Source organism: Rosa chinensis, chromosome 7, assembly GCF_002994745.2.
Source record: "Rosa chinensis cultivar Old Blush chromosome 7, RchiOBHm-V2, whole genome shotgun sequence".
Taxonomy (NCBI): Eukaryota; Viridiplantae; Streptophyta; class Magnoliopsida; order Rosales; family Rosaceae; genus Rosa; species Rosa chinensis.
Window position 1 is genome coordinate 46,706,462 of NC_037094.1, and position 22,034 is coordinate 46,728,495.

At 35.1% G+C, this 22,034-nt stretch overlaps 2 long non-coding RNA genes across 3 annotated transcripts; both read right to left on the minus strand.

Annotated features, from left to right (window-relative positions):
- Positions 1-6,035: 6,035 nt before the first annotated feature.
- On the minus strand, positions 6,036-7,798 carry LOC121050425. The gene is made up of 2 exons (XR_005802928.1): positions 7,533-7,798; positions 6,036-6,297 (listed from the first exon to the last, which is right to left on the minus strand). It is a non-coding gene; the product is annotated as an uncharacterized LOC121050425 (long non-coding RNA).
- Positions 7,799-11,204: 3,406 nt separating this feature from the next.
- LOC112180481 lies at positions 11,205-15,975 on the minus strand. Of its 2 annotated transcripts, XR_005803101.1 has the most exons (5): positions 15,824-15,975; positions 14,003-14,456; positions 13,334-13,515; positions 12,811-12,937; positions 11,205-11,703 (listed from the first exon to the last, which is right to left on the minus strand). It is a non-coding gene; the product is annotated as an uncharacterized LOC112180481 (long non-coding RNA). The 2 variants fall into 2 exon arrangements; XR_002928307.2 differs by having other exon boundaries at positions 14,003-15,975.
- Positions 15,976-22,034: the final 6,059 nt, after the last annotated feature.

Sequence of the window (22,034 nt, forward strand, 5' to 3'; positions counted from 1 at the left end):
ATTTTTGCCACCCTGACGATTTTACCTTCTACCTCAAAAAACTAACCGCACCACCGAAGCCAATTACAGATCAATCACTCTCTCTCACACACAATTCAATTCCAAAACCTAGACACGGAATCGACCTCCTCCTTCTGATGGCGCCGTTCTGGTCTGAAGAACTTTGACGATGCTAGCCACAACTAAAACGGCGCAAAGCTCCGATCATCGCTCCCACGAAAATGAATGGCGGCCGCACAAGAAGATGAAGAACCTCGAGCTTCAGATCATCGAGCCCGGCGGCCAGGAGCTCAAAATCGAAGCCGAGTCGCTTTCCTCGAGCCGTACTCCAATATTTTGTAGTCTCAATGTCCGGAAGGCATCTGAATCGGAGAATGGTTGAGTTGTGCTTTGTACTCGATTTGCGAGATTTTGCTGTCGCTGACTTGGCGCAAATCGCAGTCGCTCGGAGATCTGATATGCCTGTGCTCGTTGATTACCTCCTCTGATTGTATTTCCATCACCATCAGCGACACCTTATCCAGGTTAGTTGTACTTATTGATTTCTGATGTAAATCCCTATGCAACTGTAAACGGAGCTCCGTTTGATTTTGATTTTGTGGATGTGTGAATTATTATCATGGAGACTAGTATTAAGCGCAGTGAAGAACTGAAGCGAGTTGATGTAGTGATGATAATGTATGCCTATGATCAGCCAGTGACGCTTACTCGTATCTCTAGCTTCTAGCTCCCTGAGCTTCGTCTGTTGGAGGTATTGCTTTGTAAATTCAAGTGGTTTGCTTAGCTGATACCTAATATGGTGGTTAGGTTCGTAGGTAATATGATTTGAAATGGTTTAGGTGAATGTACTAGTAATTTTGGTTGGATGCAAGTTGGATTTGAGAGACGGGCATGATTTGAGGAGCATGGAGCAGGTGATGACACTGAGCATGGAGCGGTATAGGGAAATTGAGACTTGCATCGAGTGTTCTACTGCTACTTTTAGATTTTGTATTCAGATTTTGTGCAAGAGCTTGAAGACTAAACAGCAATTTGCTTGTGTTTAGGTTCCTGATGCATTCTATTATGCTCAAAAGGCAATTCTTCATCCAACATTGCCTTTGTTTGATTAAGAAACATAGTCTCTGCAACCCCGTTGTGTTAGTGCTTAATTTGCTACTGCTCCAGAAAGGTAAATTCATTAATTACACTTTATTTATTAGTGTGATGTGGTATACATTGTGTTGGATGTCACAGGTAGTTCTGTTGTCTTCCAGACCCCCAGAAAAAATGTTCAATGAATGGTTACCAGCGTTTGATAGTGAGCATTGAATTTGCAGGTAACTATTGTGATCTATGAAAGATAGATTTTGCTATTTTTAGGTACTAGCACTTATGCTGGTGTGCAACCAGTCAACCACTATCAAAACATATTGATTATCTTGTTAGATTGATAGGTAAATATGACAGAAATAGGAGGGTGAAGTGTGAATCATCACTCATTTTTCTTTGCTGTGTCGCCAATGATTTGGTTTTTTATGTGGGTTTTCAACACAGTGATAGTAGTTTTTTATTACTATGTTAGTATCTTTTCGACGTGATGTTAGTAGGTTTTTTTTGTTTTCATTTTATTTGATTTCAAGTCAGTAGCTCTCTATAATTGTTATAGTGGCTTTTCAATACATTGATAGTAGCTCTCCATCTATTTTAGTATCTTTTCAACGTGGTAGCTTTTTGGTTTTCATTTTGATTGATTTCAAATCTATAACTCTCAATAAATGTTATAGTGGCTTTTTAAAATAGTGATAGTAGCTTTCTATTCATACATTAGTATCTTTTTAAATTGATGTCAGTAGCTTTTTTTGTTTTCATTTTGATTAATTGAAGTCAGTAGCACTCTATAACTAATATAGTAGGTTTTCAATACAGTGATAGTAGTTTTCTATCCCTATTTTAGTATCTTTTCAATCTGATGTCAGTAGCTTTTTTGTTTTCATTTTGATTGATTCTATGTGGTCATTTGTTGATAACTTATCAAATTGGAAAAACATAATTATGAATGAAAATTCAATTTTCTTTTTGTTATGATTTCGCATCTCTTAACATTTCTTGTTTGAGATTTGTGTTCCACTATTAACATGGATAATCAGCAGGTTTTGTGCGACATGTATGTCAGTAGCTTTTTATTATTGGTCCAATAGCTTTGTACGTGTGTTATAGTAGCTTTCTCTTTTTAGATTGCTTATTTTTTATTATCTAGTTGATAAAGAGTGCCACGTTTGCGGCTTTAGCAATACATTGTTGTTTTTAGTTTTTATTTCAAATACTAATATTTTGTTGTATCTTTGTTCTTGTAGAATTCTTCCCCTTTGCATTTGTAGCGGTAGATTTCGAAACTCGTGTGAATTTGGATATTGAAGTCTTCATTGGCCAAGAGATCATTTGGCTAACCGAGAAATGTGGAAATGAAGTCTCGTGCTAAAGGTGGCAAAATTATGCCTATGGGATTAGGGCTTCATCATTGAAAAATCACAATAGCATTACAATATTGACAGTAGCTTTATACAACTATTGTAATAGATTTTCACAACTATATTAGTAGCTTTTTACAACTATGGAAGTAGCTTCTTACATAGTTATATCATTGAATATGATTTCTTTTCGCGATTGTAGTAGTATTTTTATTTTGGTTGTATCATTTACATTTCCATAGCTTTGTTAGTCTCTTAGAATAGCTCTTTCAGTCTCTGGGAGTAGCTTTTGTTATGCTTGGTGGTAGTTTTTTCCTACTTGGTTATTGTTTTTGGCATTGATGAGAGTAACTTTTGGTGATAGTGAGAGTAGATTTTGTTATTCATGAGAGTAGCTTTCTTGTATTTGTGACAGTAGTGCTTGTTGATGGTGAGAGTGAATTTTGGTATTGGTGACAATAACTTTTGTTGGTGGGGATAGCAGCTTTTGTTGCTGGTGACAGTAGCTTTTGTGACCTCGCCGAAGGTTGCCGGAAATCTCATCAGAGTAGCTTTTATTGTTAGCCACAGTAGCTTTTGGTGTTAGTTACAGTAGCTTTTGTGATCGCCGGAGGTCGGCCGGAGACCCACCAGAGTTGACCGAAGACCTTGACAGAGAGGAGAGAGAGAATGATTGTTGACTTTTTACTCCAGTGGCATTTATGTAATTATGTTAGTTTTTATCTTTAAAATATAACACCATTTTTAATCTAGTGGCCTTATGAGGGAAAAAAACTAGTTGGTGGTCTTATGGCTAAAAAAAAATTCAAAGATTCACTTATATGTAATTAACCCTTAAAAAAACTAAGAGCGTGGAAGTTAAATCTGAATTGTATATATACCAATGAACTATGAGATATTGGATAAATCATGGGTTTAAATCTCATTAACATCAGTAAAATTCTAATTCATAGGATGACTAGCTGCTCTATAATACCTCGAAAATTCGTTATTAATTTCTTAGAATTTCCTGAAATTAATAAAGTGCTCGTTAGTAAGATTTCGTGGTTCGAGGGTGGAGCGAAAGTGTTTCAGATGAATAATTACTCAAAATATTTTATTTTCGAGGAGTTAAAGGGTTGAATTTTTATTCATTGAGTTTCTCTGAAAATTTCTTTCACGAAGTCGTAGAGCACGTCGAAATGAGTTCGTGCATATGCAAAACTCGAAAATCGGAGTTCATATAAAGAAGTTATAGCATTTGGAAAAATTTCTATTTTGGTATAAAGGACTAAACTTTGTAAAAATTGCAAAGAATGACAAGTTTCCAAAATTGGAAACCTGAGCTACATTTTCTCTCTCTCCGACGGAAATCGCTGCTCACATTCTTTCGGCCACCATTGGCTGTGCCATTTGTCCTAATAGCTTTGCCTCTTGCTCCTCCACCTTCCTGTGGCAGCATCTTTGCCTATCTCGGCCCGTAAACGCTGCAGCAAGCAATTCCGGATCCTAGCTACAATGGGAGGTCAACGCCAATTTCTCCCTTCTCCGGCCACCACAGGTCGAGCCACCAGCCATTCTAGAACCCCCTGAAGACGCTGATCATGCTCACCAAGTGGTTTGAACATATTTGAAGCATGGAGAGAGAATTGAAGCAAAATCAGAAAATTGGGCAAAAACTCCGATTTGCTTTCTGTTGAGGTAATTTTCGGCTTTTCTGCTTTGATTTAGACTTGGTGCTAGTTGTGAAAGTTGTTAGGCTTGTTGAGAGGAAGATTTTAGCATAGGCCCCGCCACCCAATTTGGAGGTTGAGGTGGAGCCGCTGCGGTTTGTGGAGGCACTTAGAGGAGTTTCCGGGCATGTCAGGGGCAGTTTCTAGTTCTATATACGATCTACTCGTCGATACAAGCATTTCGATATATAACACATAATTTTTGGAGATCGTATGATTATGTTAGGGTTTTTACGGTTTCAATCATTTCGGTTTTCGATCTTGAGGGTCCGGTCGTCCGATCGACTTGTAGTTTTGTTGTATTGACCTAGAAGTGCTCTGGGGACTTTGGATGGTCTTGGATGAGGATCCGACCGTTGGATCGTCATTTAATTTTGAGAAACTGATTCTAGAAGCGATCCGTGAGGATCTGACCATTGGATCATCGTATAATTGTGTTTTGTGATTTGTGTCCTAAGTTGAGACCTTATTGTACTTAGGTGTGACGGAGAGTGATCTATTCTTTATCTCAGCTGTAAGAGACGCAACGGGATTTAGAGGTGAGTAAATCTCACGTGGTTTATTTAAGAACCGAGTTACATTATTGTTTAATTTAATTGTTAAATTGTGAAATCGTTTTCAAAAATAAATATTTGCTTTAAATTATATGTTCTTGATCGTCAACGATTCATAGGTAAGTAAAATGAAGTTTTATTATAAAAATAATTTTTTACGGGTTTTATATTTGTGAACTATAGTTGGTATTAGTGGTATCCCTGAGTGGATGACTACGTGTGTGTGTGTGTATTTACGTGAAATATATATGTATTGGTGGATTTTATGGTGATACAAGCAATATGTGTGAGTGGGTTCATTTATTATTTTGGAGTATAACTTTCAGGAAACAATATAGTGTGGGAAACTATATTTTCTATAGTTTTGACATGTGTTTGAGGATTTGGGAGTCACAAGGTGTGATTTCTTCTTTGAGTTTTGGGTAACATTTTCAGGTTCAGTGTGACCATTTTAAATGTATTGATTTGACGACCGGTGGCTTGAGGATTTGGGAGTCACAGGTTGTGATTTTTGTCTTTTGAGATTTGGGTAATATTTTGGGTCCAGTGTGACTCGTTTGATATTTTGATCTAAGGGTCAGGTTGGCCTAAGGATCCGGGGTCACAGGTTGTGACCTCAGGCAATATATCGGAATTACGCCTTTGCCCGTGTGAGTGGTTACAATCAGTTAGAGCTCTAGTTTGTCTGCTAACATGTCTAGGTTGGACCGGAGTTTCATATTGATTTGTTAGGTTAACATTTCCTATGATTTTGTCATGATGTGACTTGTGTTGTTTCTTTTGGAAAAAGAATTTTGGGTTTTTAAGGACTCATGGTGTGCATTTCCTTTCCTTGAGTTGCTTCCTTATATTGAATCGATGGATTCCTCAGGATTTGGTGTGAGTTATTTTCTTCGAGTTAAAAGGTGTTCCTTGTTATTCGCGTGAGTTGTTGACTTCCTTATTTATTTTTATTTTTCATTTAATGTAATCTCCTGAACTAAAATATACGCAGAGATTACTATGATTTTGGATTATGTGTTTTTAGTGATCTCCTAAACTAATTTTCTAGAGCAATTTACCAATAAGGTAAACTAGCCCAGGCCTAATGCCCATGCGGAAAAACATTTGAATCAAACACCATGCGGTCAATTCAAATTCTGTCTAACACGAAATAAACATTAAAGTTTTCATTAATTATGAAATTGCCACCGCATCTTTAAATTGACTAATAATTACTGAATTGCCACTGTATCTTTAAATTAACCAATAATTACTGAAATGCCACTACAGCATTTGGCTCAACCATTTCCGTCAACAATACTATTGTCTAACAGTAACATTCACAATCTTACTGTATTGCATTAGCTTTTTCAAAGTTCACTTGATTGACATCTCAAAAGCACCTTCAACGTTTTTAACAAGTAAATGTTGAGATTGATTTTGTACTACAACATAGTAGTTTCTCCTTTGTTATATTTGTGGTCTTTATCATTCTTCTTGGCCTTGAGTTTTTGCTTGTTTGTACTTCCCTCTTCCTGTTTGCACCTTATACATGTTATCCATAATTTATGAACTTTTCTTGGTAGGCACTGTGTGAAACTGCAAATAATGAGCTCATCATTAACATGTCAATTGTTATTTATATAGTAAAAGTTACTGATATGCAGTGTTAATAAATACATGCTAGAAGTGAGGTAACCGACATGCATGAATAGAGAAATAAAGATTACTCATCTCTGAATACATGAAGATCATATGAAAAACATTTAGACTCACTAGTATCCATATGATGATCACTATTGAGTATTAGTACATAATTGAATTATTGCTACTGAGAGTCAGTATCATTGTGTACTTGTTACTGAGAGTTAGTAGAATTGGGTAAATTGCTAAAAAAATCAGTGAGAAATTGGATAATTCTTGCTCACTATCAGTTATTGGGTAACTACTATTAAATGTAAGTGATACATTGAGTAATGCATCATTGCTACTGACGGTCAGTAGCAAGGAATGAGTATTAGTACAGAATTGAATTATTGCTACTGAAAGTCAGTATTATTGTGTAATTGTTACTGATATTCAGTAGAATTGGGTAAATTGCTAACAAAATCAGTGAGAAATTGGATAATTCTTGCTCATTATAAGTAGAAATTAGGTAACTACTATGAAATTGAGTAATGCATCATTGCTACTGACAGTCAGTAGCAAGGACATGTTTCCTACTTAGGGTCAATACAAATTGGGTAATTGCTACTAAAGACAGTAGAGAATTGTGTCATTGGCTACTGAGGGTATGTAGAGAATTACTGTAGGCAATATGAAAATAGATAGTTCCTATGAAAGATCAGTATGCAAATGGATAATAACTACTGAGGATTAGTACAAATGAAGTAATCGCTACTCTGGGTCAGTAGGAATATGCACCCTAAGTAGCAATTTCAATAGGGAATGAGTAGATAATAGGGAATTTGTAAAACCTTTACTATCAGAATATATGTAATGGTAACAAATTAGGTAATAGGAAACAAAACAACTACCTTGGCCACCCAAAACAAATTAAAAAGGCCAGCAAGAATGTCTCCTTAATCAATTCATGAAAACATAATTGTGAAAATTCAATCACCAAACACTACAGCAACAAATTTTTCAATGATTAAGCAAAATCAAATGTATTTGCTAGAAAAAAACAACAATCAGACTATACATATCAGCTAGAACTTGATGACAACTCCATGAACAAAATCAAAAATAAGAACAAAATTCAAGTACAGAACAATCAATTGTGAATTTCAATAGAAATACAATTGAGAAATTCAAGATACCTAAAAACATACCTCAAATTGTTAGATTTACAAATCAAACTTCGTTTTTGAGTGTGAATTTCAGATTCGTTGCCTCTATGCATCTCGATCTCAATATGAATCTAGATATCGATCTAGATCTCTTCCCCCCCTCATGAGAATTTCAAATTCATCGTCTTGATTGATTTTTATCTCGATCTCGATCTCAATCTAGATCTGTTCTCTCTCTCTCTCTCTCGTTATCTCTCTCTTTATCGCTTATCTTTCCATACTAATATATTTAGGGACATTTTCGTCAGGAAATAGGCTGCACTGGGTTTGAGCCTGGCGCATGGGCCATGAACAGTACCTCAAGGGGAATTAAAAAAAAAAAGGCTTGTTAATGGTAAATACTGAAGTAAAAGTGTAGTTAGTGGTAATTTGTTAAAAAAAAAAAAAAAAAAAAAAAAGACAAATGGACTTTGGCTTTAAAGTCCAAAAACCCTTGTAACCAAAAGAAAAATAAACGTCCAAAACCCCATCTCAGAAGAAGTCTGCCGTTCTGAGTCTCTGACTCTCTCCTTGGGTCTCTTGGCGTCGCACTCACCAGTCACCACTGAGGCCACCGCAGTTTAAGCTGTTTGGGTTTGATTTGGTTATGTATTTTATGAAATTGGAATTTCAAACTTTTGGTTACTGGTGAAGTGGTAATCTGGAATCGCAGACAAATATCGCTTGTTTTGCTCAAGCAAACTCAAAAACAGAAGATTCTAGCAATTATGTTGCTTATATGTTATGTGTGCTTGCTATTCAAGTTGTATGAGTCTTTAGCTTAATATCCCACAATTTCATCGGTTGCGTAGATTTCCTTGAATTTGGACTCCATTTCGATATCTTTCATTTTGTACTGTGATCACAACTAACTAGCACTTTTGTTGCAAATTCTAAGAATAACAAGATCAACTAGTTGCAAGATTGGAAATTTTGTTTGACTGTGTATTCACTATACAGGCGATTAGTTTCATGGTTGGCAGCCATCTTTGTGATTTGTGATTCTGTAGCCAATTGTCTTTCAAGTGTGTTCTACATTTTTTCATAACAAATGGACAAAGAGTGTGACTCTCCACTCATTGATTGTGTTAGCATATCGGAATATCTGCTGAGAATGCTCACCAACATAAAGTTGATGTTACAACAATATACGAGCAAATTAGCTTTTATCTGGGCCTCCTACTTGGTCTCAAAATGTCTATTGATGCTCATTATCAACATGTGTTGGTTGAATCTGACTCTGAAGTCCTTGTCAAGTTGATGAATGATGGTGTGGATGCTTTGCACCATTTGAAGTCTGTGATTAATAGTTGTCAGGCTCTTCATAGGCAGTTTCAAAGGTGTGAAATAAAGCATATCTACAGGGAAGTAAACAAGGTTGCTGATGTGTTGTCCAAGATTGGATTGGATTCTGAGATTGGAGTGCACTTCATGATGCAGCCTCCTCCACAAGTTATCACTATTCTGTTGGATGATTTGTGTGAAACTCCTTGTTTTAGGAGCATACCTTGTATCTAGTTTCTGATTGTTTTCTTTTGCTGGGCTTTTGGCCCCCATTTAATAAAAAAAAAATTAGCTTTTATCTAATGGGGTTTAGTCCAGAACTTACTTTTAGACAAATGACAGAAGGGGCACCAACATATTAGAGTATTTCCTGTCTGACAGTATAGTATTGCAGCAATCTGCTACATAGCTTCATTAGGAAGGATATAATTTACTTGCTTATCAGACAGTGATGATACAAAATAGGTCGTTTCAATTAGTTAGAAGTATTAATGTGAGCTCATGCTGATTGTAGATTTGTACTCTGCAAGTTGAGAGGCTGCATAGTATCCCTCTGTTCCATCTTAGTCATCAGGAAACAGACTCTTCAGAATACTAAGCAAGAACAGATACAGTACTAGTTTTCAGGAGAAAACAATCAAAATAAAGAAAGCTTTTATCTTTTTGTGAGACCAGTAAAAATATTGCATTCTTCTTAGTATTTCCAGCAATGATTCTATTAAGCTTCTAAACTTGTTCGAATATTATATTTTTGAAGAGAAAATAATAGGGTTGTTCCACATTCTAAAGATGAGGAACTGAGCTTATTAATATTTTTGAGAGACTAAAAAATAAAAAATTCAACTAGAATTTGCTATAGAGGACAGAGAAGATGTGAACTTGGAGATTTATACTTCAGATCTAAAAGGGGCATAACAGTTTTTCGGAAGTGATCTTATGGAAACTCGAAATTATAATGCATATTCTCTGGTTTATGTCAATTGATAGGTGGACAGGGTTTTAAAAATGTTCCTCGATTTAAAATGCAAGCCTAACCATGAAGTAAAGGGATTCAATTGTTGAGAGAGTGACAATTTATAATGCATTAATTCAATGGTACTTTCTGAGAGACCATTTTCTTATTCTACAAATTAAAATCCCAAAATTGCAAGCCAAGGGTTACCTTGTCTCGACTAATAATGAATGTCTCAACTGATAATGAATGCATTGTACCAGAATCTGAATATTTGTATGTGTGTAATTTAGTAATATGCTAATACTCCGTTCAATTCCTCTGGATCCTCTTCCTTCTTGTCATTTTATTATTTGATGTTAGTATCTCTATACATAGGCAGGCTTGAAGAGGATTGAGCTCAGCGCATTTGGAACCAAAATGGACGATACCAGCTCCTTTGGCATCAAATGATCATGTCAGTAGATTGCTTTCTTCCCAGGCCTTGATTCAACTAAATGGCAAAAAATCTCATCTTTTGTAAAAGTCTTCTTCCTATTGTTGCTGCCCAAAATTTCTGGCAGAGACCTCCTGTGAGCTTAGTAATTCAGGGGAGAAGGTTTCCAAACTAGATAGAATTCCTTTTTTTGATTGAAATCAGGTGATGATTGTATACCATTTATCCTCTCTAGCATCCATATTAGCAAGAGCCTTGTATATTTTAGATGATCGTTTGTAAGTTGAGAATTAGTAGTTCTCTCTGTTCTGCTTCAGCTAATTGAAACATGGCAAAAAAAAACCTAGTATTTGACTGTAGAAACATTGCATTCATGAAGATCAATAATGGCATCACATGGGTTAAAACTCAAAACTGAAACCTTGCATAAAGATCTTCTAGTATTCTCAAATTTTCTATGGTCTAATTATTGTTATCTTGGAGTTCTAGTTATTTAGTATGCTACTAGCTTATGTTATTTGAGCTCTAGCTTTTTGTTGTTACTTTTCTTGTTGTTACTAATGTTCTTGTCTCTGACATGTCTTGCTGCCATGTTTTTATTTTATTTTATTTTATTGGATCTTGCTGCCATGTTGGATGGAAAATTTTTGGAGATGTCAGAAATTCTGAGGTTTTTCCTAGCATCGCTTTATTTTAATTTTTGGTGGTTACTGATTACGGCTTGCTGGATAGGGAGCAAAGAGGGCAGGCGGATGGGACAAGTTCATGTTTAATTGTTGTTCTAGACTACCTTGATTACAAGCTCAATCCTTGTATAGAAATCCATATATAGAATTCCTTTATCTTGTTGTAGATCTGTTCCTTACATGGAAATAAAAATTTTGTGAGAGTTCCTTGTAGAAATCATGTTTAAATTACTTTCATTGTATAGAACTTGTGTATAAATTACTTCCTTGCATATAGGTATGTATAAACTCAACGTAATAGTTTGACCAATGATGAACTTGCACACTTGCAGATAATATGTAATGCATTTGGTGGTAAAGAACTTCAATTCTAGTGCATGTTACGGATTAACATTGTAGAAAGAGGAACTTGGCTGTTTTCATTATTTTGCTTATCCCAGCTTCAAAGTTGGTGTAGTACTTGATTTGACCAAATTAGAGCGTCTATATATGCTGAATATTAGACAAACGGGGACTAGGCTTCAATCATATTGACAACTTGATGCTGAATTCCGACACCTCAGCCTGTTTAACATGCCCATCAAATTTCTTGAAAAACTACGACATTTCATTTCTACTCCAGTGATGACAAGAGCTCTGGATTTGGTCACGGTGCCATCTCTTTACAATGTGTTTGAACATCCAAATTCCTCCAATGCCAAAAACAAAAAAAATGGCTTTCAATACCAGTCTGCCTCTTTTCCCTCTCGTATGGATCAGAGATTCTTTCCATGCAACCTTTTTTCCTCTTCAAAGGAGCTACAAGGAAGTCTTCTCCTTCCAAATGATACAAAGACAAATAAATGTGTCAGTATAGTCAATTTAAAACACACAGAAGAGAGAGTGTGTTACGAGAACACTTTAGGCTTGATACTTAATAATATCTTAACTTTCCTGCTAGTTCTAAAATAATGTCAGATAATGAGAACAAGCAGCAACAAGTTACTGAACTTCATCATCATAGCGCCAGTCATTATTGAAAGTTTGCACGGAGAAATAGGGTTGGAAACGTGGAGTGTGAGCTATGTATAAATGGGAAACATTTAGAGAAAAGAAATCAGGTGTAATGACCACATTGATCAGATGATTCAGATCTTTATTACTGGACAGATGATCCAGAACTCCTAGACCTGACATTTTAATAATGGGGATAATTTATTAATGCCTCAGGGCTTGGGAAACTGCAATGGCATTGCACATTATGACTTAATAATGTTCTACTCTTTTAGCTTAGAGGAATCATGCTTTCTGAAAATATATTTACAAATTTACACTTGAAGATGACTAGTTCATGGATAACACCATAAATTGGTAATAAAATAATCAATGATGATAAACTCCAGTCTTCCACTGTTCTTTTTCTCTAATCCTCTCTTACATTACACCATTTCTTGTTGCGAGGTCGTATAATCTTTTAATGAAATTATACTATTAGATTTATTGTGTAGTTTCTACAAGTCTTTAAGGTTTGATTGCTCTTCACTTTTTCTTTTCTTTTTTTGAAAGGAATTACTATTCACTTTTACTTCATACAATTTGGTTACAATTTAGTACCATCATATTTTACATGTGCATGGTTAATTAGGCTTTCTGGCATACTCATTTCTTTTTTGTTACATTGGAGCAGAATTAAACCCTGATCTAGCTTAATCCTCACCCAATTCCCTACCCTCCCTCATTACTTGAGCTAAGCCCAAGTCGTCTTCTGGCAAACTCGTTCATAATTCAATTTTAAGTTTTACCATATATTACCTCTCTTTATCCTAAACTTCACTTTCTTCTATTTTACTAAACTTTTCTCTTAATTTTATATGAAATAAAATTAGAGGAAGTTTGCCCTAATCCACTGAGGAAGATCTAATAGAGTAAGGTTGACATGATTACCTGTAAAATCAATTGCTGTTGGCCTGAAAGACTCATTTGTAGAGATCATCCTTTGCAAGTCAGGAACTAACTCGGGAGGAATAGAGGAGAAGGCTTCACTAGATAAGTAACTTAAGGTATTCATGTACTGCAGAAACAAACATACAAATAAACATTATTGCTGATACACAAAATCAAGAATCAAATTTGAGAGAACAATCCAGTTGAGGTTTTTTTTGGGTAGAAATGAAGTCAAGCATGCCAGAAGAAGACTTGCTATCCTGGCATAAACACTGTCATTCCTCCCAAAAGGAATAGGCGGTACAAGCTAGACGTTCATTTTTGACTCTTTTGATAGAACTTCCAACATTACCAGAACAAAGTACACAATGTGTAAAAGTTATGGCATTTGAAGAAGAATAAGTCATGATTCATGGATCACGAATGAGAATAACTAGCAATGAAAATACAACAATATGTACTTTCATATACCAATTACAATACCAACATTTGTACAAAAAAGAAGAATAGATATCAAGTGTACCATCTTGACATTATTGTGCAGTCAAACAAAGGCTTGCGTGCAATCAAGTGGTAGGCAAGACATCCAAAGCTGAAACTATCAGAAGAACATCCGGCTGAAGATGCTTTACTCCTAGCAAGTTCAGGAGCAGTGTAATTCAGCTACGGCTGAAGTGGAAGTAAAGAGTCCTCAACATCATACTCCTGCACAATCAATTTCAACTTATATTATAGTTGCTACATATGGCTTACAGAGAAAAATGTGAAATTCATCTTCTGTGTGGAACTAACAAAGCTTAACACAATACACCTAAGCCGTCATTGATTGCATAAAGAAGCATCATACAGCTCATAAAAAGCATAGACCAGAACTCTTAACCATTTGTAAGGAAGACCAGCAAGAAAATATCTTTTTCAAAGTTGTAGCAAAAGCAGCTACAAAACTACATAGATGGAAAAAATAAAATAAAGAATAATAATAAATAACAAATAAAAGGAAGACATCCACAAAATCATCAATAAAACAATACGAGAGAACCGCACATGACTAAATGCGAATCGTGAATTATATTCTGTATAAGAGATTGAAACCTAACTTGAATCCAAACAAAAAGTATGAATTCACAACAAAATGGGAAGGTGGGATACAATAAAATAGTTTATTTACAAATCCTATCAAGGCTTAACTTACTGCAAAATGAAATTCTGGAACATTCATATTGCCTGAGGCCTGATCTGTTGAGATCGCAAAACCAAATCCACCAAGGTTCCAAGCTCCACTCCGCACATATATGCATTCACATTAATTGACACAGTCAGTATGTCTCGAACCTCCAACTTGAAGAACAAGCACAATGATTTAAATGACAAGAAAAGATCATCAAACTTAGAGATGACGTAACAAAATTGCAGTTATCACATTTTCCTTGTTAAATCTTTTCATAATAGTCAGACAACAATGACAGGTGGGTTGGTAGAGCCTCGAGATAAAGCCCACCTTTAGATGTCAACTTTGCATTCAATAGGAGTCATATCCAGCTAATCCTTAGTATGCAGGACCTGATTAAACTCATTTGAAACCAATTTATGAACAATAGTCCATCAAGTAGACATGAATCACATTCCCATTATGATGAACAAGTTTCCTATCAAATATAACAACCAGGTTTTAGAAATTGACCGACCTTATACACATCCCAGAAGAATGTTAGGCAAACTATCCCCATCCCCTAAATTTATACAGTTACTCAAAACAACATCACAAGAGGTAAAGGGACATGAAAAACAATTCTACCTCGTAAATATATACACCCTTTGATCATCTCCATTTGCTTGATAAATTACATTTAAGTAATAAGTAGTAAAGCTCAGATGCATTTTATTGCAAAGAAAGTCAGAACTCAAATTCCTCTTGGCCAAAGAATAGTTAAACTAAATGAATGAAGCAGATGTAAGGTAAAAAAGTCTAAAGCTTATAGTTCAGAGAGAACCATGTTTAAGTTCAAAAAACTTTCGAATCAAAATTGGCTAAGCTAATAGTTCTGGCCTTAGCTGATTTGAATATCTTAATCCATCGATCATGCCAAATTACAAGGGAACAAAAGGAACTACTTCAATTATTTCAGTAACTTAAACGCAACATGTGTTTTCTCCCTTCTATATCACCCAAACAACCAGAAGGTTACAAAATGACGAGTTATCAAGTACGTAATTTTGGGAGGATTTGCATAACCAATAAAGACGAGGGAAATAACTAGGGAATGCCCGATTCTCAAATGCTAGAGACAATACAAAGAGAAGACTAAGGGAGGATTTTGAACTAGTGGTAATGTGTAAAAGCTTTGTTTATCTAGGATCGGGGTTGATGATAAAACAAGAGGTACACTTAGAAAGTTACTCTTCACACTTGAACTGTCAATCATCCAATTCTTAAAGATGATAATATTTACATGGATGTTCAGGCACCACCATTTTCGACTGACCAGAATGCAGCCCAACATATTTTGCATCACTTAATAACAAGCCTTATCTCAAAATTCTCAATATGCCAATGTAAGAACAAGAAGTACCCAAACAAATGTACAGCAAGAGCAAGTTAACTAGTGAAACTTTATGGTCGGATATCTCACTACTCTGAATCCAACATCCCTTAAAGCCCCAAGTCTCTATCACTTAGTACATAGATTTAGCACCCAAAGCAAGAACTATGTATTTGAAGGTTTTTCATGAATTTTTGGATCATTACATGTTCAATTTGGTAGTTGATGGGCCAGTAACCTGCAAAACACACACCCATAACACATAGAAGGAAGGAATCGGATATCGAAAGCAAAATACAGATCCTCTGGCGTTGAAACAAATAGCAACCAGAACAGAGAATCGAAAATCTATACAAATAATTTTCTTTCAAATCTCTAACCCTATTATTGTAACAAACATAGCAAGCAATCCCCGATATCAAACCCTAATTTCCAGCAAACAAAGAATTGAAATCAAAACCGAGGGTGGCTACCTGACGCCTTCTACGCCCAATATTAGAACATGACACCATGAGGGTCAGTTGAAACTGGGTTTAATTTTAGCATATAGTAGGGAAACTGGGTTTAGACTTTAGAGCATGACACCATGAGGGTCAGTTGAAATTTCGGCAGGAATTTTGGCGGGTTTTCATTTCTTCAGAATTTTTTTCTTTTTAACCAAATTTCGTTTCTTCTATTTGACGTGTCTCCTACGGCTGTGTTGAAAATCACAAAATAAACATTGCAGATTTGCAGTCTTATACATTTAAAATATTTTAGGCCGTTGGATATAATTAAAATGTGAATATATCTAATAGTTCTAATTATTCAATAACGGTTTCGAATTGGGTATCGATATATTCATCACAAACAAAAATATGCCGTTCCGTTGTCATCTGGAGACACACAAGAATATAGTGGTAGTATCCAAATTGGTACATAGAAATAGACCTAATCATTACACATTCAAAAACGTAGACATAACTTGAATCCTCTTTTGGTACTATTCCAAAGACGCTACAGACACATAGAGTGCACAAAAGTGCCTAGGTTCCTAAAATATTATATTATATACGAAATGCCGGTTCCTTGGGCATTGTTACTACTGTTCATCAGGCCTTGAAAATTCCCTTTCCACAGTGATTTCTATTCAATATATGTTAATGATCTGTACGTCTTAGCAACTTCACGTTATTCAATAGGTAATTTCTGTAGCTCTGTTTCTAAACTGTAATACATTGCCCTAAAAATGTTCTTCCCTTTTCCTTTCCAGTTTTAACAGTGAGGTTACCTAGTTCGGAAGCTTGAACCTAATATGTTACAAACATTACCCAACTTCCCATAACGATTTTGAGTCAGTGTTGCATTGTTGATATGTGGGTTCCTTTTGTTAATTTCATGGTATTTGTTAAGAGGTTGGTTATTCCTTTTGGAAAATTGGTTTATGGAGAGATTCATCGTCTTGGTTCGAAAATTTACTTTTATTTTTTCTTTGGCACATGGTACGTACTATCAGAATATCATTGAGCTATTTCTCTTCTCTGATCACTGAGACATCAAGAACCATTGCAGCTGGGAGGAGGGAGCAGATAGCTGTTCGACGTACACAGATAAAGATGAGGACTGCTCATTTGGAAGATCAAAGTAGGCAAATTTTGAAAGAGTTGCTCCAATTGAGACTATGGAAGCCAAAGTTGGTGAAGAAGATCACAAAAGATGCAGCTTCATCGCAGCTAATTCAGGAATGGAAATATATCTAACATAAATGCTCCTTTTAGTAATTGAGATTTGTTGTGTATTTTATCTTTTTGGATGTGAAATGAGAAATAGTCAGTAACTGTAATTGCTTCGTTCTTTTCTTTATTATCAGATCCCATATATGTTGCTTACCATGACTTCCTTACTTGGCCATTTGGGATTGTTTCTTATTAATTATTGTTAGCATTATAATTATTAATTAGTGTTCTGATTGAATGGAGGGAAAGAGAGAATCAACGGGAGATTAAAACGGTGATTTGTGGGGTGGAATTATATGGAATTTTGTGTTAAAAGCCACCATGTTTATCACTTGGGACTTCCCCCTCTCCACACTTGGGAATTTTGAGCCTAATGGTGTTGTTCCTGTTTGTTTATGCAGATTCTGTATGCAAGCAGGTCTGCCATTACCCTGATCCTGTAACAAGGTAAACAAAATCTATAGACCTATGAAAGATGGAAAAGACCATCTGGTTAAAGCTTTCATTTTAAAACCACATTACTTTGCATCTCTATTATAGTTTGGTTCACTATCTACCTTAGTGATAGTGCGTGGGTCAGTATTCTATCAGGAATCAGATAGCAAACAGCTTTATTGATTAGCTATTTCTTATTCCACTTTTTGCTATTCTGCAATATTCGTGCATGCATGGGTCGCTTTATTGATTTGCTTCTCTTTCTAAATCTGTTTGTTCTTTTCTTTTCAGGTTTAACATTGCACCAAACTTGATGGATCAAGCAAAAGATTATTTGAACAGAACTATGTTTGTTATATTGTTGGCTAGAGTGAATATTTTAGAATGAAAAAAAAAAAGGTTGTGGTTGCACGGTTGTGTGCAGTGCCTCTTTAAGCTTGCATGTCCTTTGAATGCTGATTTAGGATGGCCTGCTTTTGGAGTGTTGATTTATGTGATTCTATGTTCTTCCTATCTCTGTTTCTTTGTTAATGCATGATAGGAGCATTTTAATACGATGTTTTAATAGTTATTTCCTCATATTTTACTTAGTTATTTCCTCAAATAAATAAATTTTAATTTAGTTTTTATTTTCTAGGTACATTGGAATAAATGAGCTCGGAAATGGAAAGAAGAGCTAGTCAACGTTGGAAGGAGGTCAAGGACTGCATAAATGAGCTGAAACGAAGAAATGAAGTTTTCCTGGTCCAACTAGGAATCCCAGTCAACGCAGGAATTTTGATGAGGCTAGGAAACCTGAAGGCATTAGGAGACCACATGGCTTGAAGATGACGCAAGGAGGCCCAAGAATCTTCTAGAGTATTATGGATTTCGGCAAAATGGATGAAAGCCCAACAAATTAGGGTTTTGTGATGCATGAGAGATATTCTTGGAGATTTAATTGTGCTTTGCAGTTAAATGCCAAGGAGGAATGGAGAAAATAATGTGAAAATCAGAAAATATCAAGGAGATTGACGCCACAAAAGGAAGGATTGCCTTAGAGATTTTATGGGAGAGAGTTTTAAGGGAAAAGAGATATTCTTGAAAGATAATTGTGTAGTTGCCTTGAAAATCAAGAGAGAATAATGTGGAAATCAAGAGAATATATGGAAGATGGCGTTGGAGGAGAATTAGGGAGAGTTTTTAAGGAAATAAAAAGTGTAGACAACAAGGAGATGCTAAAATCAAGTCTAGGTTCATCCATACAGATATTGTGGCCGAAAATAAATCAGAAAATCAGAATTTATTCATGGAATTTCGGCAACTTAATATTAGGGAATTATTTTGGTGAGTTTTTGGACAACACAACAAGGCTTACGTGGAAATTTTTGATTGGTTGAGTGACATGACAAGCTGACGTGGCATTAACTGATTGGATAGAACTGTGTCATAAAGCCTTGATTTCCCTTATAAATATCCTCCCTCCTTGGACGTTTGGAGTTCCACACTTGACAATTTTCAGAAAAAAAAATCACATAGTTAACGTCTAGCCTCTCCTCCTCTCTCCATCCTCTAGTGCATACAACGAATTTCAAGCAAGGCCAAAGAAGAGAAGAAGGAGCCGTGAGCAATCCATCCATCAACCACCATTGAAGACTTGTTTTCAAGCTTCAAGGATCCAAACGTCTACATCTCCATCTCCATCATCCATCCACGGTGTAATTCGACCTCTACTTTGTAACCTTGTTTTGATTTTCGTTGGTTTGTTTCTAGTTGACATTGATGTTAGAACAAAGTTCTTAATTCCTAATTTTATATGATTGAATGAGAATTTCAGATTCCTATACTGTGATTCGTGGTTGCTTTTGTGAGATTGTTCAATTAAATTTGTTTGATTGAAATCTTTTATGTATTTATCTTATGTGGTTCGAAACATGTATGGTTTATATATAATTGTTGCTAGATTTAAGAACATGATTCAACTTATTGTTTTGTGAACTTGAATCAAAAGTAGTAAAGGTTTTGGACAAAAACCGAATTTAATTGAAAAGGATTGCAATTAGATGGACTTTTTCATACTAAGTTGTACACTTGAGTTGATATCCCTTCTTGTGTTCTTCATGCGTCTAACATGTTATGATTGCCTAGCTTTCTAGAACTTGAATGCATGTTTGATAGGATTAATCTTTGTGCTTTCACTTAGGTTAATTAGTGATGGAAAGTAAAAAATGGGAAATCGTTTGCTTCAAATGTTTCACATGATCAATTCTTTCTCATGACTTAGATGAACAATATTAGGGTTGAATCGAATTTGATTATAACTTTGGTTTTGATCTTTGTTTCTCTCATTTCATTCTTGTAATTATTATTTTTTGTTTTATTTATTTTCTTTACTTAGTTAATTTTCGGAACCCTAAATCAAACCCCCCCCCCCTTAATTTCGTAAATATGTTCATAATTTGTTTTATTTTTGTAAATAATTTACTTTGTACTTATTTTAATTTTTTATTTGTCCTACAATGACAGGTGTATCCTTAATCCCCGGAATAGAACGATCCCTACTTGCTTATATTACTAATTATATTTATAGGGTTAAATTATATGCTTGCTAAGAGCGTATCAATGCATTTTTAATGAGAACCTCTCCTATAGTTACTAGGAATTTCTAATGTGGAGCTCTTTAAATTGAATGAATTCTTCAAAAGTGAGACATTACTTTTGACAACAAATATCGGTCAAGAAAAGTTCATGTTAGATTAGAAGTGTTGCAGCAAGCAAACAAACCCATAAATTCCGCAGCAAAGTGCGGCACTATTTGCTAGTTTACTATATACTAAACGTGAGTGTACTGTTCATAAGGAACTGAAAGGACGGTTTTGTCCTCACTTTGTGTTTTTCTGTGGCTCTGCCGTTAACCTACTGAGGAACAATAGGAGATTAGATCCCATAGAGTTCAATTCCCGTTCTCAACCCATGACCAATATGAGCTCGAAGTTTTCTTTGTAACCCCCGGAACTTCTTCGTAGTGGCTCCGCTCCATGCCTCATTTCATAGGGAACCTCAAAGATCTTCTCATTTCTGAAGAAACTGGAGTTACATCTCTTTTCCATTTTCATTCAAGAGTTCTTATGTGTTTCCACGCCCCTTCGCGACCCTGAAAAGTGGACAAATTCCTTTTCTTTTCTTAGGAACACATACAAGATTCGTCACTACAAAAAGGATAATGGTAACCCCACCATTAACTACTTCATTTATGATTTATGAATTTCATAGTAGGAAAAAGATTTGTGGCCTCAATGAGGCCTAAGATTTGTGGCCTCAATCTTAGGTGTCATGTCATGTTATCCACACACATCACCTATTTGTTAAATCATGCTATGTAATTCTTGAGAAAAAGACCATCTTATCCTTCCAAAATCTAATGACTTTAAATTATTTTGGCTTTCTTCTAAAGAAAATAAATTTTGGCTTTCTTTCATTTTTTTTTTCGTTTCATTACACTCATGCTTAGATTTAAACAACATCAATCAAGAGTATAAAAAATTTCATCTAATTCAATCAATAGATTTGCACGTACATTCAATTAATAGATTTGCATAACACATGTATATGAATTCAACCTTTGTGGGGTTCCTGCAAATTTTGGAAATATAATGTGAAAAATACATATTCATATGATTATATATATTCTTTTGTTCATTATTTTCTTTTTATGTAGGTAGCTAGAGTTTAAACGTTAGATTTGAATTCATTATTTTTTGTTTGTTTTTCCCTTATCTCTCGATTGTAGATGTTAATTAATGGCTGCTAACGTGAGAATTTTTTCTTACCTCTTAATTTAGACTTAAGTATTTTCCAAATTCAATTTATTAATGCTATTTTTTGTTGGATGAAATTAATCAAAATATTTGGAAAGAAAAGTTAACGTCTATTTCTTGGCACATAATTCAATATATTAATACCATTTGGAAAGAAAAATTAAAGGAAAAAATTTAACTAAATGAAGAAAAATATTGGTCAAAGAATTTATAGACATATCTTTTAAATTAATACATAATTAATAGCTGATAATTTTTTCGTCTCCTAATTAAATTCATTAATGTAATTGATTTACCCCCTAACATCTAAAAGGAAATGTAAAAGGGTAAATTTGGTGTTGCAATAGTATGATGTGGCAAGATATATTATGTGGAATTAAAAATAAAATTTGTATTTACTTACATGGCATGACACTTAGGATTTGAATCCACAAATCTTAGTCCTCATTGAGGCCCCATATCATTGCCCTTTCATTATTTCTATTACATCTGTCCTACTGAGACAAAATTTGGAACTTGCTATCCCCTTTCTTAGCAGGCAAAGATTTACCTCCGTAAAAAGGATAATTCATTCAGATCAACATGAGAGTCCAACTACATTGCATTGCCATAATCCATGTTGTATATTTGAAAGAGGTTGACCCCCTTGCTTCTCTCATGTTACAATCCTCTTCCCGCTGAGCCCCCAATACGCCTATTGTGATTCCCGATACAAGAGTCAAAATAGGAATAAGTAA